Source organism: Somniosus microcephalus, chromosome 7 (genome assembly GCF_052327205.1).
Source record: "Somniosus microcephalus isolate GS21.2 chromosome 7, FLI_Smic_1.0, whole genome shotgun sequence".
Classification (NCBI taxonomy): domain Eukaryota; kingdom Metazoa; phylum Chordata; class Chondrichthyes; order Squaliformes; family Somniosidae; genus Somniosus; species Somniosus microcephalus.
Genome location: NC_140993.1, coordinates 46,298,811 through 46,311,452, shown reverse-complemented (window position 1 = coordinate 46,311,452; position 12,642 = coordinate 46,298,811). Strand labels below are relative to the sequence as shown.

Genomic DNA, 12,642 nt, shown 5'->3' with positions numbered 1-12,642 from the left:
TCTCTGGATTATTACCTGAGCCACGAGCGAATTTGGCTAGGACAAATAAAATTAGACAGTTAAATGCGTGGCTCAAAGACTGGTGTGGGAGAAATGGGTTTTGCTTCCTGGGACACTGGCATCAGTACTGGGGCAGGAGGGAGCTGTTCCGTTGGGACGGGCTTCACTTGGCCAGTGCTGGGACTAGAGTCCTGGCGGATCATATAACTAGGGCTGTAGATAGGGCTTTAAACTAACTAGTGGGGGGGAGGTTCCTAGAGAGCAAATAATAAAAATGACAACAGAGAAGGTCATAAACTTAGGTAGCAGAGGGGAAATTAAAAACCAGAGCGTGTCAGGAAGGGGCAGAAGGTATGGAGTAAAAGGCAAAGTAATAAAAAGGGCAAAAGCAGGAACTAAGTGTCACAAAACATATTTGAAAGTTCTCTATCTGAATGCACGTAGCATTCGTAACAAAATAGATGAGTTAATGGCACAAATAACTACATATGGGTATGATCTGGTGGCCATTACAGAAACATGGCTGCAGGGTGACAATGCCTGGGAATTAAACATACCAGGTTATTTAACGACCAGGAAGGACAGGAAGGAAGGGGAGGTGGGGTGGCTATGTTAATAAAGGAAGGAATCACTGTAATACAGAGAAATGATATTGGGTCAAAAGATCAGGATAATGAAACAGTTTGGGTGGAGGTAAGGAATAATAAGGGGAAAAAAACACTAGTGGGTGTAGTCTATAGGCCTCCGAACAGTGGCAACTCTGTTGGACGGAGTATCAATCAGGAAATAGTTGAGGCTTGTAATAAGGGAACATCTATAATTATGGGGGATTTTAACTATCATATTAATTGGACAAATCAAATTGGGCAGGGCTGCCTTGAGGATGAGTTCATTGAGTATATTAGGGATGGGTTTCTTGAGCAGTATGTAACTGAACTGACCAGGGGGCAAGCAACCTTAGATCTGGTCCTGTGTAACAAGACAGGATTAATTAAAAATGTCCTAGTAAAGGATCCCCTTGGAATGAGTGACCATAACATGGTTGAATTCCATATTCAATTAGAGGGTGAGAAGGTTGGATCTCAAACAAGCGTGCTAAGCTTGAATAAAGGAGACTATGAATGTATGAGAGCGGAATTGAGTAGAGTGGATTGGGAAAATAGATTAAAGTGTAAGATGATACATGATCAGTGGTGTACATTTAAGGAGTTATTTTACAACTTCCAAAAAATATATATTCCACCGAGAAGAAAAGGGTGTAAAAGAAAAGACAGCCATCCGTGGCTAAGTAAAGAAATTAAGGATAGTATTCGACTAAAAACAAGGGCATATAAGGTAGCCAAATCTAGTGGGAGGATGGAGGATTGGGAAAGCTTTAAAAGACAGCAAAAAATAACAAAAAGATTGATTAAGAAAGGGAAGATAGATTATGAAAGTAAATTAGCAAAAAATATAAAAACAGATAGTAAGAGTTTTTATAGTTATATAAAAGGAAAAATGGTGGCTAAAGTAAATGTTGGTCCCTTAGAGGATGAGACCGGGAAATTAATGGTGGGAAATATGGAGATGGCAAAAACACCGAATGAATATTTTGTATCAGTCTTTACAGTAGAGGACACTAAGAATATCCCAACACTGGACAAACAGGGGGCTATAGGGGGGGAGGAGCTAAACACGATCAAAATCACTAAGGAAGTGGTACTCGGTAAAATAATGGGACTCAAGGCAGATAAATCACCTGGACCTGATGGCTTACATCCTAGGGTCTTGAGGGAAGTGACGGTAGGGATTGTGGATGCATTAGTAATAATTTTCCAAAGCTCCCTGGACTCAGCAAAGGTCCCGGCAGACTGGAAAACTGCTAATGTAACACTCTGATTTAAAAAGGGCAGTAGACAGAAGGCTGGAAACTATAGACCGGTTAGCCTAACATCTGTGGTAGGTAAAATTTTGGAGCCCATTATTAAGGAGACAGTAACAGGACATTTGGATAATCATAATTTAATAGGACAAAGTCAGCATGGTTTAATGAAGGGGAAATCATGTTTGACAAATTTGCTGGAGTTCTTTGAGGAAGTAACATATAGGGTGGATAAAGGGGAACCAGTGGATGTATTGTATTTAGACTTCCAAAAGGCATTTGACAATGTGCCACACAAAAGATTATTGCTTAAGATAAAAAATCACAGGATTGGGGGTAATATTCTGGCATGGATAGTGGATTGGCTATCTAACAGAAGGCAGAGAGTTGGGATAAATGGTTCATTCTCAGACTGGCAATGAGTAACTAGTGGTGTTCCGCAGGGGTCAGTGCTGGGTCCCCAACTCTTTACAATTTATATTCATGATTTGGAGGAGGGGACCGAGTGTAACATATCAAAGTTTGCAGTTGATACTAAGATGGGAGGGAAAGTAGTGAGTGAGGAGGACATAAAAAACCTGCAAGGGGACATAGACAGGCTAAGTAAATGGGCAGAGATTTGGCAGATGGAATACAATACTGGAAAGTGTGAGGTTATGCACTTTGGCAGGAAAAATCGTAGAGCAAGTTATTATCTTAATGGCAAGAAACTTGAAAGTACTGAAGTACAAAGGGATCTGGGGGTCCTGGTGCACGAAACTCAAAAGGTTAGTATGCAGGTGCAGCAAGTGCTTATGAAGGCCAATGGAATGTTGACTTTCATTGCTAGGGGGATTGAATATAAAAATAGGGAGGTATTGCTTCAGTTGTACAAGATATTGGTGAGACCGCACCTGGAATACTGCATACAGTTTTGGTGTCCATACTTAAGAAAAGACATACTTGCTCTCGAGCCAGTACAAAGAAGGTTCACTCGGTTAATCCTGGGGATGAGGGGATGGACATATGAGGAGAGGTTGAGTAGATTGGGACTCTACTCATTGGAGTTCAGAAGAATGAGAGGCGATCTTATTGAAACATATAAGATTGTGAAGGGGTTGGATCGGGTGGATGCGGGGAGGATATTCCCGATGATGGCTGAAACTAGAACTAGGGGGCATAGTCTTAGAATAAGGGGCTGCTCTTTCAAAACTGTGATGAGGAGGAACTACTTCACTCAGAGGGTGGTAGGTCCATGGAATATGCTGCCCCAAAAAGCTGTAGAAGCTACATTATTACATAAATTTAAAACAGAAATAGACAGTTTCCTAGAAGTAAAGGGAATTAAGGGTTACGGAGAGCGGGCAGGAATTTGGACATGAGTCTAGGTTCGGATCGGACATTGCCCTATGGTTAGCGGAGCGGGCCCAGGGGCCGTGTAGCCTGACCCTGCTCCTATTTCGTGTGTCTAATTCTGTTAGATTCAGGAGATAGTTCTGTGATAGTAGATTGGCGGTTAGCATCAGATCAGCCATGATCTTATTGAATGGCGGAGCAGGCTCGAGGGGCCGATTGGCCTACTCCTGCTCCTATTTCTTATGTTCTTATGTTCTTATTGTGTGCAGTTTTGTTCACCTTATCTGAGGAAGGATGTTCTTGCCATGGAGGGAGTGTAGCGAAGATTCACCAGACTGATACCTGGGATCGCAGGAATGACGTATGAAGAGAGATTGAGTCGATTAGGCCTATATTCGCTAGAGTTTAGAAGAATGAGAGGGGATCGCATTGAAACTTATAAAATTCTAGCTTTGTATCATCAGCAAATTTGGAAATGTTACATTTAGTCCCCTCATCCAAATCATTGATATAGATTGTGAATAGCTGGGGCCCAAGCACCGATCCTTGCGGTACCCGACTAGTCACAGCCTGCCATCCTGAAAAAGACCCATTTATCCCTACTCTTTGTTTTCTGTCTGTTAGCTAATTCTCAATCCATGCTAGTATATTACCCCCAATTCCATGTGCCCCAGTTTTGTTCACCAACCTCTTGTGTGGGACCTTATCGAAGGCCTTCTGAAAATCCAAATACACCACATCTACCGGTTTCCCTTTGCCTACTTCACTAGTTACATCCTCAAAGAATTCCAATAGGTTTGTCAAACAGGATTTCCCTTTCATAAATCTATGTTGACTCTGCCCAATCTTACTATTAGTTTCTAAGTGCCCAGTAATTGCATCCTTTATAATAGATTCCAGTGTTTTCCCAACTACTGATGTGAGGCTTCCGAATCTGTAGTTCCCTGTTTTCTCTCTCCCTCCTTTCTTATATAGCGGGGTTACATTTGCTATCCTCCAATCTGCAGGAAACGTTCCAGAATCTATAGAATTTTGGAAGATGACAACCAATGCATCCACTATCCCAATGCCCACCTCTTTTAAAACCCTAGGATGTAGGTCATCCGGTCCTTGGGATTTATCGACTTTTGTCCCATTAATTTTGCTAGTACTGTTTTTTAACTAATAATAATTTCTTTAAGTTCTTCATTCTCACCATACCCTTGGTTTTCTCATATTTCTGTGAGGATTCTTTTGTCTTCCTCCATGAAGACAGAAACAAAGGGGGTGATTTTCATTCAGAATTGAGGAAGGAGGCGGGACTACAACTTTCATGGTTGTAGTCCCGCCTCCATCGAGATGCGGCCAATCCACACGATTTTAACTTGATTGACATTGTTGAGCCCGCCCAGCGGGCTCAGCAGGCCAATTAAGGGTGGCCACCCGGCAACAGGTGACATCACAGACTGAAATTTCATCTGTCAAGACGTTTTGACAGATGAAATATCAGTGTTTCACAGTTGTTTGAAGCTGTCAAACACTGACAGTCTTACTTCTAACATGAGTCCTTCTCCACAGACTCAGTTAGGAATCTCTCCTGCACAGAAAGTTGCAGGCTGTCACTTTTGACAGATCGCAGCCATTCTGCTTTCTGTGCTGGTGAGATGAGGGACTCCCTGAACCTAAAGGAAGGAAGGCTGAAAAGGTAAGAAAATGTATCACTTTAGACACACCAAACACACTTACCTTTGCACTCATGCACACATCACTCACCTGAACACCGACATCTCGACCCCTCCAAGCCCTTCAACCCGACGGCTTGACTCCTCCAAATTGGTGTGTTTTGGATCCGTCAGGATTCCCACAGTTCAAGCTTTAAAATAGGGATTAGGCTAAAAATTGCCTGTTAACTACCTGTTAACAGGCAGTTAATTGGCACTAATCCCTTCCCGCCTTGGGTAGGCGGGTCCCAGTGCGGGGCGGGTACCCGCCTCCTTTGAAATTGGCATGGAGGCGGGTTGGGGGCGGGATGGGGTTGGGACCCCCAATTTCGTGAATTTAACCCCCCCCCCACAGGCCTCCAATCCCGACTCCACGGCTCAATGAAAATCGAGGCCAAAGTATTTATTTAATTTCTCTGCCATTTCCTCATTCCCCATTATAAATTCTCCTGTCTCTGACTGTAAAGGACCTACATTTACCTTCACCAGTCTTTTCCTGTTCACATACCTATGGAAGCTTTTACAATCCGTTTTTATATTTTTCGCTAGTTTGTGCTCATTTTCCATTTTCCCTTTCTTTATCAATTTCTTGGTCCCCCTTTGCTGATTTCTAAAAAGATCCCAATCCTCAGGCTGACCGCTTTTTCTGGTAATTTTATAAACTTCCTCCTTTGACTTAATACTAGCTTTAATTTCTTTTGTTAGCCATGGTTGGATCACTTTTCCTTTTGGATTTTTATACCCTAGAGGAATATATGTTTGTTGCAAATTGTGCATTATTTCCTTGAATACTAGCCATTGTATGTCCACCTTCATACCTTTTAGTGTAGTCTCCCAATGTGGAAATTGACATTATACTTAGCATGCTGGGTAGAATAAAATGGCCAAGTAAAAGAACAAACTTGCTTAGGTTGTAGCTAAAGCAAGAAAAAGTAAATGTGTCACAACGTGTCCAGGACCAAGAGATCTTTCATAATACCCACCCACATTGAAGTTGTGATAATAGTTATAATTGACTCACTAGCACAAGGGAGGCATAAGGCTATAGAATAGATAAACTATTAATGATTGTCGCTAGACAAAGAAGCAAAACTATTGAGTAAGCTAATCATTTTGGTAACAAGATGATCAGACATAAGTAAATCATTTTGGTAACAAGATTTAGACAGAACCTCCTGACAGAATATATGATTAACTTGTAATGATATCAGCAAATAGAGATGGTATTTGCCTGTTTGATTATGATGCCTTACCAGCAGGTTTGCATGTATTGATTGCTTGTGCCTGACCAGCAGAGGGCATGTGACAGAGGCAGAGTTTAGTTTGGTTTCAGTTTCGTTCTAGATGCATCACTAGCATGATGTCTCCTGTAAATGCTGTATAAAGAGTTGAACAGACTTTAGATTAAAAGACATTCTCTTTCATAAATGTCTCGTCATTGAACCCACAAAGAAATCAATACATAATTAACCTTGTCTGGAGATAGTTCTGTCCTGCTGACCTTTTGATTGTCCTTGTGCAAACTCTTAATTTGTTTAAAATGATACAATACCATTGCACGTGATTTATGGAACGCTTGCTTGTTTGAGTGTATAAATATGCTGCATTCGCTGATGTCCTTTAGAGATGTTGGCCTAGCCTTTGTCCAGGCAGCTCTCTCCTTGTGCAAGTAAAAATTAAACTAACAATCTGACGGTACTGCTTGTGTTATAGAGTCTTACTCGGAGTCGAGATTTCGACAGTAAAACTTGGAGGTTCCACCGAGGTCGCTTACTACCTACCGGTGAGTAAACGGACAAAAGCACGATGACTCTCTAAGAACAGACCCTAACTAACCAGTTATTAGTGGCGCTTAGTCACCAAAGGGGATCCTCCTTGGACAAGTACAGTAGTGTAGTCTGTTTGTCTCGGCGGGAGTACTGCGATCTGTTAAGATTCATTTCAGGGTTGAGTTGGAAATTTTTGTTATCACTTCCTCTTTCAGCTTGACAGAAAAGGGAGACAGATTTCGAAAACCTGAACCCTGAAAACAGGCCGGGCAGATTGTTGAAAGGAAGGTAAGAAGAGACGTCAGTAGATGTCCCTATTTCTTGAAGGAAGGAAACGATTACCCTTGAAAGAAAGGGAGAGATATCCTTGAAATAGAGGAAAAGTAAAAAAAAGGATGCTCGAAAGATAGGACTTATCCTTGAAAGACAGGATTTTAAAGTAATAAGTTTTACTGTTAAGGACTCAGTCTGTAGGGGCTATTTGTTTAGTTAGAGTATAAGAATTTTCATCTGTATACCCCTCTGGTTTTTTGCAATTTTTGTCATCTGTAATATTTTTTTAGCTTTGTATTATTGTGCTACTATTGTCTGTGAGCTCTTGGAAAAAACATAACAGGGGATTCAACAGGGGAGGTTGGGTCTTAGAAACACTTAAATTGGTAAAGAGTATAAAGTGATCAGGGGATCGCAACCAATAAAAATGGGAGCCAGAGCAAGTAAAACACCAGAAAAAGGCACACCTGCCTGTTACATGCTCCAGAATTGTGGTCAGACATCAATAAATGACTTACCCAAATGGGTAAAATGGACCAAAAAGGGGAAAAGGCCATTCCCACCGGATGGTACATTTAATTTAGACCGAATAACGTGTCTCGAGGGGTGTCTCTTAGAAAGGGACCCAGGGAGAAGTGGTAGAAAGAAAGTCAAAACTGGCAATTACAACAAAATGGGGGACAAGGTAATGAATTTACCCAGGGAAACGGTTCTACCCAAGCGCAGGCTCACACCCGCCCTCAAGCGAATTTTTCAGTCCACAACCAGTGGGGAGCACAAAATGCTACCCAGAATCAAAGTGGACAAAGTTTAAATTTACCCTATTCAACATGACACCTGGGGCCTGACCCGCAGATTGCCCAAAAGCAATTACCCCTAGTACGATTGCCTGCAGTTTCAACCAATATGACAAAAGAGCCCACCTAATAATCAATATGGAGGGAAAAGAAATTCCTTTTCTGGTAGATACGGGAGCCACCACTCAGTGTTGACAAAACAATATGCAGAAGGAATTCCGTGTACAGCCAGTAGTGCCAGTTGCATAGGAATGTCAGGAGTTACTCAGACCATGACTTGATCAGAACCCCTCAATGTGCAAGTAGATAATTACAGGAATCAACATACCTTTTTACTGTCTCAAGAAGTACCAGTGAATTTATTAGGAAGAGACTTATTATGCAAAATGAAGGCAACGATTGTTTGCTCTGAAAAAGGACTTGAAGTCCATGTTCCCGTAGACAGATGTGGTATGCACCCACTACAGATCAAATTGTCCCCGGTCCTATACACATGGCAGATTTGTGAAGATGGTCTTAACAAAACATTGTCAACTATTATAGGCTCCCTCCAATTTGTCCTTCGATCGGTGTCCGAATACCAGAAAGAATTGCATTTGGGCCATTGGCATACAGAGCCCCACTGCACAGCCTTTTATGATGAGACAGGAATGGACAAATACCACAAAAGATATTAAAAGCCCATTCTGCAACACAGATATTTGCTGAAAATTCGGAAAATTTAATTTGTCCCGAAGGCATAACCGCTGCTGTTCTTTTACCCATGGAAGCATGGGACCTGTTTGAAGAAAGAGACAGTAAACCACATTGCACCCTAGCGGTGACACAAGGACATGCACCAAGGGACTTGGGACCAATGGTTAAAAGAATGGGAGGACTAGGAATAGAAAAAGAGTGGCAAGTGCCTCAGGGTACCTTGGTCCAGTATGAAGAAAAGCAGGGATACGGGTTGGAATTGCAGACAAGCCTACTGTTCGAAGGCAAATTTGAGGCAAGGGTGTTGGACATCCATAACTTCCCGCTCCTACCAGAAGTAGAGAAACTTCTGAGTCAAATCATCAAGCAAGTATGGTCTAGCCACCCCAATGAGGTCGGAAAGATGTTAACTGCACAACCCTACAAGGTTACCCTCAATCCTGCAGTCCAACTCCCAAAAAAGGCATAATATCCTCTCTCCCAAGCAGCAGGACAAGGCATTGAACCAGTAATCAAGTCCTTACTTGACCAGGGCTTTATAATACCAACAAGAAGTCGGTCTGCCGGGATGCCTGCCCGCACTCGCCGCTGCTTACTATGCTGTACAACAAGCACAAACTGTGACTCTAAATCATCATACAGTGCTACATGTCCCACACTCCGTCGAGGTGCTGTTAACCAAATACACCACTCAACACCTAACATCAGCGCGTACCATTAAGTACGAGGTAAAATTACTGTCCAATTCAAACTTGACCATAAAGCGATGCACAACCCTAAATCCAGCTACGCTCCTCCTGACCATTGAGGATGGCACACCCCACTGCTGTGAGACGGTAACCCAGCTGGTCACCAAACCCCGAGTGGACTTAAGTGAAACACAGCTAGAAAATCCAGATTTAATATATTTCGTCGACGGCTCAGCCCTCCGAGATGACAAAGGTACTTCCCGCACTGGCTACACCATCACGATGGACAATTCAACTGTAGAGGCAATGTCGTTACCAAACTCCTTTTCAGCACAACAAGCAGAACTATTCGCGCTCACAAGAGCATGTATCTTGGCCACAGACAAAACTGTTAATATTTATACAGATTCAAGGTATGCCTTTGGAGTTGCCCATGATTATGGATAGATCTGGAAATGTAGGGGTTACTTGACCTCCGCAGGCTCAACGATCAAGAATGCAGAACAAGTTGACAATCTTTTACGTGCTGTCCAGTGCCCACGTTAAATTGTTATTATTAAATGTCAAGCACACACAGGCAATCAGGACCAAATTGCATTGGGCAATGACAGGACTGACAGGGCTACAAAAGGTGCTGCTTTGTCAGATACAGGTTCCCAGGTGTTAGCCTATGTTCTTAAAAACACAAAACCCGTTGATTTGCCGCCCACATTGGATGATGTATTGGCCTTTCATTCACAGGCCAGTACTGAGGAGGTGTTAGCCTGGGCACAAGATCAATGTGATAAAACACCTAAGGGAGTGTGGGTTCACCATGACGGCCGAGTGGTGGCACCCAGATCTTTGCTCCCATGGATTGCCAGCTGTGTTCATACTTTCACACATGCGGGCAAAGGGGGGATGGCAGACTATATCGCACAGACATGGTACGCACCGCGTATTTCGGCAATTGCAAAACAAATTAGTGAAAAGTGTACTACCTGTCAGACGATAAATCCGGGAAAAACGGAAAAGGTACAGCCTGCCTCCCACCCAAATCCAACAGGACCTTTTGTGAATTTGCAAATGGATTTTATTGAATTACCCACATGTATGGGTATTAAGTATGTATTAGTTATTATAGATGTGTTTTCTAAATGGGTTGAAGCTTTTCCATGTAAAAAGAATGACGCTGTTACCGTCACTAAACATTTGTTAAAGGAAATTGTACCACGATTCGGTGTACCTGTACAACTCTCGAGTGACAATGGGTCACATTTTACTGGGACAATTATGCGAGAGATGTGCAAGGCTTTGCAAATCAATCAGCATTTTCACTGCAGCTATCATCCACAGTCAGCTGGGCTGGTGGAGCGATATCATGGAATGTTGAAAAATAAGTTAGCTAAGCTATGTGATGAGACTGGACTCAAATGGGTCGAACTGTTACCCCTAGCATTGATGGTAATGCAGTCAGCAACAAACAGAACAACAGGATTATCACCACATGAAATCTTCATGGGACATCCCCAACGATTGCCTTTTTCCGCACCGTTTACTGCTAAAAAAATGGAAGAAAATATGCTAAACTATTGCATTGCTCTAACAAAATGTATTTCTAGTTTCCATTCGCAGGTAAAAGAAGCCCAAGTTGACCCTGCCGAAGGAAGATGCCATAGCTTGGAGCCCGGCGAGTTCGTTTACGTAAAGGTGTTCAAGAGAAAGAGTAGCCTTCACCCAAGATTTGAGGGTCTGTCCCAGATCCTGTTAACCACCAACACTGCTGTAAAGGTGAAAGAGAGACTAACATGGATCCATGCCTCGCACTGCAAAAGAGCCCCAGAACCCGAGGAAGAGGAATCGCCAACCACATCAGTAAATGGAAATGGACATTAGGACTATGTTTCCTTGTGACACTTATAATACCTGTAATGCCCGAATTGCATGTAAACACCTTTTTGTATATGTCTTACAGTTATGCTAGGGGAACTAATGCCTCCAGTTGTTGGGTATGCACACAGGTGCCCATCCGTACGAAGGGAGGAATTCCATTAAGACCTATCCCCTTTAATTCCAATAAAATGGCATATTGGCTGTTTCAACAAAATTCAGAAAAGGCAGAAGCCATGGAGTTAGAAAGGCTCCGAAGAATCCAGATCTGATTAGATTATTGTCCTAGTTAGGACAAAAGGGGGGAATGTGGAAATTGACGTTATACTTAGCATGCTGGGTATAATAAAATGGCCAAGTAAAAGGACAAACTTGCTTAGGTTGTAGCTAAAGCAAGAAAAAGTAAATGTGTCACAACGTGTCCAGGACCAAGAGATCTTTCATAATACCCACCCACATGGAGGATGTGATAATAGCCATAATTGACTCACTAGCCCAAGGGAGGCATAAGGCTATAGAATAGATAAACTATTAATGATTGTCGCTAGACAATGAAGCAAAACTATTGAGTAAGCTAATCATCTTGGTAGCAAGATGATCAGACATGAGTAAGTAAATCATTTTGGTAACAAGATTTAGACAGAACCTCCTGACAGAATATATGATTAACTAACCTTGTCTGGAGATAGTTCTGTCCTGCTGACCTTTTGATTGTCCTTGTGCAAACTCTTAATTTGTTTAAAATGATACAATACCATTGTACGTGATTTATGGAATGCTTGCTTGTTTGAGTGTATAAATATGCTGCATTTGCTGATGTCCTTTAGAGATGTTGGCCTAGCCTTTGTCCAGGCAGCTCTCTCCTTGTGCAAGTAAAAATTAAACTAACAATCTGACGGTACTGCTTGTGTTTTAGAGTCTTACTCGGAGTCGAGATTTTGACACCAATCACCCAATTTTCTTTTTACATACTTGTAGAAGCTTTTACAATCCGCTTTTATGTTCCTTGCAAGTTTACTCTCATACTCTATTTTTCCCCTCTTAATCAATCTCTTGGTCCTTTTTTGCTGAACTCTAAACTGCTCCCAATCCTCAGGCTTGCTACCTTTTCTGGCAACTTTATATGACTCCTTTTTGGATCTAATACTATCCTTCATTTTATTTTCCCAACACCCACACTCTCTGGCCTCTGAGAGTCTGAATGCCGCTCTAGTACCAATTAGTATCAGATTGAGGATAGTTTTGTACTGTGCATCCATGCCTGCAAGAAAGTGGATTGAAACGGCTCAAACTCATTCTACCTAGGATGCTTACAGCTGGCAGACAGATACTTTCAGCCCATTAGTCTGGGCTGCATTGGAACCCAGCAGAGCTGAAAGTTTTTGTTTCCTTTTCACACCATCTTTCAATCTACCTCTGAATATACTGAATCTCCAAAGCAGCAATTACAGCCACTCATTGTTCCTGTTTTATCCCTTTCCTGTTCTTTTCATCCCAAACTGTGCAGTCAAAACAAAAGGAAGATACTGATTAAGTTGTAACAAAATATTGATACATTTCAATAGAACTGGCAGTACTTGGCCTTGTTCCTGGATGTTGGGAATTAAATCTGTGCTAATTTTGCATAATTGGCAATCTATAAAGCCATAAACC

At 42.1% G+C, this 12,642-nt stretch overlaps 1 long non-coding RNA gene across 1 annotated transcript; it reads left to right on the top strand.

Moving 5' to 3' along the window:
• Window positions 1–6,452: 6,452 nt before the first annotated feature.
• Window positions 6,453–11,890, top strand: LOC147114625 (uncharacterized). Its single transcript, XR_015078966.1, has 2 exons — window positions 6,453–6,953; window positions 10,722–11,890. It is a non-coding gene; the product is annotated as an uncharacterized LOC147114625 (long non-coding RNA).
• The last annotated feature ends 752 nt before the right edge of the window (window positions 11,891–12,642 follow it).